Below are 5593 nucleotides of genomic sequence, written 5' to 3'. Positions count from 1 at the left end.
CCATGATGCATAACCCAGTTTTGGGGAGAGCAGCATTCTTAACATATTCATGGTGGGGTTATCAGGAAAGTACATCATAGTAAAAGCAAGTTTTCCCCACCTTTGTTGTTCCATTTTTGTAAGAGGTGATGAGAGTTGGCAGACATATAAGCGGTATGTTTCACCACATTGTATCTGCTGAATGACAAAAAGTTATGATGATGGTGTCGGTTGTTACAGATGACATACAGGACAGTAATCCTGTGACTTTAGTAGTTGTGCAGGTGAGAGGATTTCAGCAGACTTCCCAGCTAAAATTCTGTCTTCTGCCTATCTGTTAAAGGAACAGGTGCCTTGTGCCTTAGTTCACCTGGCAACTCTAGTTACACACCACCACCAAAAAAAAAAAGAGGGAATGCACTACTTTACAAAGGAGGAGGAAGAGACAAAAGAAGATACAGACTGGGTAAAAAAATGTGCACTTGCTAATTCATATGTATGGATGCAAATCTGGGAATAATTACTATAATTGGACTAGAGATACAATACAGATCTCACCACACATGGAAAGACTGTGAGGAGATGCTCTGTATATTTGCTCAGTGTGGTCTTCAGCTGCCAATTGCTCAAGGTCTCTGCTGTTCTCTTGTCTTCTGTTTCTTGATCTTTGAACAAGACTGGAACTAGGCAGCCCTTTAAACAGTGGAGTGACCCTTCCTAGTTCTATCTTCTGAGAATGCACCGTCACCCTACATAGCATCATTTCAAAAGTCTAAAGCAGGGAAGCATCATCACTCTTGAATTCTCACTGAGCTCATTAAACAAGAGGGACAACTGTGCCAGAATCAACGTTCTAGATTCTCAATTCAATTCACATGATCTGAAAAGAAGTCCACTGATATCAGTGAAACCTGGAACACAATCAAAGGAAGATTCATAAGAAATCTGACACAGAGCTTGGAAGCATTGTTGGAATACAAGTTCTCTTAGTTAGCAATGGTGATGCTGTGTTGGGGGAGTTGTAGTTCTCTGTGCTAGCTGACCAGGCCACAGATAGTCACCGGATGGTTTATAGATGCTCACAAGATAGTCTGAAGGCATATTCACTCAGGAACAAGCCCCACTCTGCCCAATGGCATTTGTCCCCTTGTATAGTTGCATAAAGGGAGCTAGCAAGGTATAGTGGTCTGAGTGTTGGACTACAACTTTTTATTAACTAAAGGAACCAAGCTGAAAACAAAATACATAAAAGAACCAATGATGTTAAAAAGAAAGGGAGAAGTCTGATGTAGCTGCAAGATAAAGTTGAAGAACTGTCCCCTAGTGTTATTATGACTGTGCAGCAGATGCTGGATTCTTCTTCCTCTGATCAAACATGGGTTCGTAACTGCCCCTAAAAATCTCACTGCTCCAAGCAACAATGGAGATTATTTGTAAACTCCGGTTGCCACCTGCTTACTTCTAAACAAGAATGCTTAGAGTTACAACCTCATCAATTGCCCCATTGTGTATCTTATACTGGTACATCCACCGCCTGCTTTGTGATTCAGAGTATCCCTGCTTATTTAATGTGTGCACATAACTACAGGGATGTCATTTATCTTGGCTGTTGCAGATACAGACATATTCATCCCAGAAAAGATGGGTGACAAGTATTGGCATACACAAGATACTAGGAAGTCCACCTGAAGTAAATCAGATTCACTTGCTGTGGTGTCTCTGAGAAACGTGGAATGGTGTAAATAAGTTGTATATCCCTTTTCCTACCTTTGCCACCTAAAAAAATTCCTGCAGCTAAATTAAGTTTTCATATTTGTTTGAATTTTGGCAGAACATTCCTGTGTCACGTCAGTGCTGTGTAGAGAACGGATGAATTTATCAGTTTTGCTGTCTACATGTAATCTTACAACAAGAAAAGAAAAGATGTGTGTGTGTGTGTGTGTGTGAGAGAGAGAGAGAGAGAGAGAGAATGTCTGAAACTTGGTATAGATACTGAAGGGACCTGGAGGTGTTCACTTACACCCATTCATTTGGATGGATGGATGGATGGATGGATGGATGGATGGATGGATGGATGGATTAATCTGAGATAAATAAAATCTCTCTGACCATAGACTGCAGTACCATCTTCAGTTGTGAGATGGCAGACTTCCCCAACTTTCCCTAACCACAGGGAAAAAAATATAGTCAAACCTGGGATATTGATTTCTCCAGATGATCTTGAGATGGTTTCATATGGCACTTCTGTGGCGGATGGGAGGAGGAAACAGAGGAGCCTTGCTGCAATAACACTTGGCTACATTACATCCCAGTTGGATTTGCGTAACGCACTCTGTTCAGGGTTGCCTTTGGAAACTGTTTGGAAACTTCAGCAAGTCTAAAATGCTGCAATCAGGCAACTGGAGCTGGTTACAAGGAACATATAACCGCCTGTTGAAACAGCTTCACTGGCTGCCAGTCCATTTCCAGTCAGAATTCAAAGTGTTGGTTTTGACCTTTATGCCCTTTGTGGCTTGGGTCCACACTGTCTGTAACACCACATCTCCCACTATGAGCCTGCCCAAGTTTTAAGATCTTCAAGGAAAGGTTTTCTCTCAGTCCCGCCACCATCACAGGGACATTTGGTGAGGACCTGCTCAGTGGCTGCTCCCAGACTGTGGAATTTCATCTCATAGGAGCTTCAGTAGACTCTCTCTGTCCTTTCCTTTCTCCAGCCAGCTAAGTCCTCTGGCCTAAGGCCTTTGGTTGGACATCTATGTAACAGAAAAGGTGGGGTTGTGTTTTTAATCTTTGTTATGATGATGTCTGTTTTTATATTATTTTAACTTGCTTTTGATTGGACTTATCTTTAATTCTTGATGCTTAGTGTTCAACATCAAGCCTACCTTAGCACTTTCTTCTCTGACTTTCTTTAGTAATTGTTCCAAAGGTTTGTGGTTTTCTGCCTTTACTATGGTGTCCTCTGCATATCTTATGTTGTTAACATTCCTTCCTCCAATCTTTACTTCTCCTTCTTCTGAGCCAAGCCTGAACTCTCCCTGGAAGCCAGGATGACTAAACCGAGCCTGTCGTACTTTGGCAACATCATGAGAGGGCATGACCTAGTAGAAAAGACAATGAAGATTTTCACACCTGGTTGAATCACTGGGAAAATGTCACTCAAACATCCCTCAAAGGTGGAGGAAGTGCATGTGTGTGTGGAATTGCAATTGTCTACCCTTCTAGTGTCCCTGAATCATCTCAAGAGGAGCAGATTTCCTATGAATGCAAACTTTGCGTTCATAGAAAATCCACTCCCCTGGAATGATTCAGGGACACTAAGAGGGAATGACGATTGCATGAAGATTGAGGAAGTGTACCTGGCTTTCACACACACACACACACACACACGCTTCATCCACCTTTGAGGGACATTTGAGTGACATTTTCCCAGTGATTCAGCCAGGTATGAAAATCTTCAGTGATGCTAGAGAAGATAGAAGGTAATAGAAAGAGAGACAGACCACATGCCAGATGGATATACTCAATCAAGTAGGCTACAGGCCTGAACCTAAAGGACCTGAGCAGGGCAGTTGAGGATAGGGATTCTTGGAGGTTTCTCATTCACAGAATCGCCATGACTTGAGGTCTATTCAACGGCAGTTAAGAACACCAACAGACAACACTTTGAGAACTGTAGTTCAGGGAAGTGCACTTGTGCAGTACAGCTGTCTTAAAGAGAATTCCAAGTACTTTGCTTAAGTACAAATTTGGGGCTTCTACAATGATGGAGACATGGAAGTTAAAGGGATACAACATATGTTGTGTAAATGCACTCTTTGTATCATAATGCATGCAGATGATGATCACGATTGTGAGGTAAATTCCATATTCAAATCAATTTGGTTATTAAAGCTAGAGACCTATAAACAGTATGTTCCTTCTCTATTAAATGTAACATTGTTTCTTTCCCTCTAGAATTTCAGATTGTTTTGTATATACAGTTTTTCCTTTTGTTAAAGACTAAGACGGTGTTGTGTTTTGTTGCACACCAGAATATAACAACAGGTCAGTCATGTAGCTCACCAGCATGGCTTAATTGTGCAGCAGCGTCCACAATGGATCTTCCCATGGATCTGGCCAAAAGTGTTTACAACCTTGCTGCCTCTCAGAGTTGCATATCTATAAGACATGAACATTGCTCTGGAAATGGAAAACTATATATATTTGCAGCAGATTTATCAGAAGTAAAGTTTTCTGAATATAGTGAGACAAAAGCCTCAACTGAAGTTACATAGCAGGTTTTCACGTTCTGCAAAATTTCAGACCTGGTAAATACTTGCCAGTAAGAACATCTCCTATCTTCTGAAATACTGAATAGATGTATTTATTCCTTGCAACAGGACCTAACCATTTGGAATGCAAAGCTGTCTGCCCACTTACAGCTCAAAAGAATCCAATAACTAAAACCTCAGACCTCTCCTGTCTCTTGAACATGAACAAAACTCATCCCTCAAAATCCTTTCGGATGGAACGGTTTGTTCAGTTCTCCCACGGAACCAAATCAGGACTTGATTGCACCGCACACTGAAGCTCAGTTGCTGTTAAGTGGACCATGCTGCCACATAGTGGAAATCCAGTGCATCCTGTCTTCAGCACTCTGCAATATGTCTCACATCTGTAAAGATGAAATAATGAGGCTTGTTCATTCCTCTAATAATTAACGGTGCATTTGCACTCCACGTGGATCACTGTTGATGTTTACTGTTTCATCAAGTATGATGGATGCCTTGTGTTTGCAAATTCAGATTAGCATAATTTTTTAACCAAGGGACCCATGAAAAGGTTCAATTATGAAGCAATCTCATTAATACCGGGGCTTGTTAAACTAATAGAAAGAGACAAGGCCCAACAGCTCTGATATGGATATGTGTGCTTCGAATATAATTAATGGAGGAGGATTCCAGGGCCAAAACAGGCTGGCGTTCTGTGAAATATGACATGCTGGAATAATCAGGTCAATAAATGCTACTGAGCCTAAAATCGTATGTTTCTTTACTTCTTCTTTTTGCAGTCTAATTATCTCAGTTTATTTTTTTCCCCTACTAAAACCATGAAGCTATTACAAGGTTGACAACTTACTTAGAAATTTCCGATCATGCATGGGACATGAGTAATCCTACCATCTCAAAAATTTAGAGTATATTAGTACGTAGTAAGCTAATTCCACACAGTGATTCTTTCTTCCAAACATCTGAAATCAGAATAAGTACACAGTGCTCAGTCTTTTTTCATCTTCAGGTGCACTCACATAAAACCTAAATAGAACATTGGGCCTTCTCTTTTGGATCTTGCTTCCTTTTTGGCACACTACGTTTTCATATAGCCCAAAGCAACTCAGCCTGCAGATGTTGTGAAGGAAGGATCTCATCATCTGTATTCATTAATCATGTAGAAAACATATGTCAAGATGATAATCAGCTTTCGGATGAGCTTGTATGATTGCTCCAGATTTTTCCACACCTGTCTACCATCACTTATCGCTTCTCTGATGCCACATGGTTGGCAAATGTATACAACTCGAAATTGTTTTGGTATTTCAATATGAATCTGGCATGAGAATAACTGCATCCTG

The 5593-nt window shown here is 40.8% G+C and overlaps 1 long non-coding RNA gene across 1 annotated transcript in view; it reads left to right on the top strand.

The window, feature by feature from the left end:
- The window catches only part of LOC121914855, a 31452-nt gene extending 26462 nt beyond the window's left edge, over positions 1–4990 (top strand). The window contains exon 4 of the long non-coding RNA XR_006100594.1: positions 4362–4990. This is a non-coding gene — a long non-coding RNA (uncharacterized LOC121914855). The remainder of the gene's footprint in view (positions 1–4361) is intronic.
- The last annotated feature ends 603 nt before the right edge of the window (positions 4991–5593 follow it).

The sequence above is a fragment of the Sceloporus undulatus genome, chromosome 8, assembly GCF_019175285.1.
Source record: "Sceloporus undulatus isolate JIND9_A2432 ecotype Alabama chromosome 8, SceUnd_v1.1, whole genome shotgun sequence".
Taxonomy (NCBI): Eukaryota; Metazoa; Chordata; class Lepidosauria; order Squamata; family Phrynosomatidae; genus Sceloporus; species Sceloporus undulatus.
The sequence above is the reverse complement of the archived record's forward strand: the minus strand, read 5'-3'. Positions and strand labels throughout refer to the sequence as shown.